Source organism: Sinocyclocheilus grahami, unplaced genomic scaffold (assembly GCF_001515645.1).
Source record: "Sinocyclocheilus grahami isolate Dianchi unplaced genomic scaffold, SAMN03320097.WGS_v1.1 scaffold136.1, whole genome shotgun sequence".
In the NCBI taxonomy this organism is placed as follows: Eukaryota; Metazoa; Chordata; class Actinopteri; order Cypriniformes; family Cyprinidae; genus Sinocyclocheilus; species Sinocyclocheilus grahami.
In genome coordinates this window covers 1,699,923-1,700,470 of record NW_015505315.1, presented here as the reverse complement: position 1 = coordinate 1,700,470, position 548 = coordinate 1,699,923, and the positions used below count along the sequence as shown (strand labels likewise).

General features: G+C 40.0%; 1 long non-coding RNA gene across 1 annotated transcript in view; it reads left to right on the top strand.

Annotated features, from left to right (window-relative positions):
- Positions 1 to 548, top strand: part of LOC107591031 (uncharacterized) — a 12,696-nt gene that overhangs the window by 11,817 nt on the left and 331 nt on the right. The window lies entirely within an intron of this gene.

Here is a 548-nt window from a genome sequence, read left to right as displayed (position 1 = left end):
AGGGCGGCGGAGAGGGGAAGATATGGTCCACCCCCTGAAGTAAGTAAAATCACAAGGCTTCCACTTTTAAAGAAATGTGTGTAGAAATGCTGTTCTCTGCTGTCCTTTAGCGGTCACATTGACCTCTTTTCTGTTTCCTCATCCCCTCGCTGTTGCCAAGCACATATATACCAACTTCTTCTTAAGAAGCTTTAAATATGTCACTATGGCTTTATTTGGTGTTGCATCATAATATTGTGGAATATTCCAGAAGAGCTTACTCTCACTTTTTCCCTGTAGGGTGTCTCTTGAAGACTTGTACAATGGAAAAACAACCAAATTACAGCTGAGCAAGAATGTTCTGTGTAGCACTTGTAATGGGTGAGTAAGTTTTCTTTCACTTTATGGGTGTTGGCATGACAATTAAGGAGAAAAAGCTCTGTAATGATTAGCTTCTCAGTTTCTTTTTGTCCCACCACACCCAATCGGTTCAATACAATCCTACGTTTTATGAGTCTTATGAGTCACATTTACATTTAGTCATTTTGCAGACGCTTTTATCCAAAGCG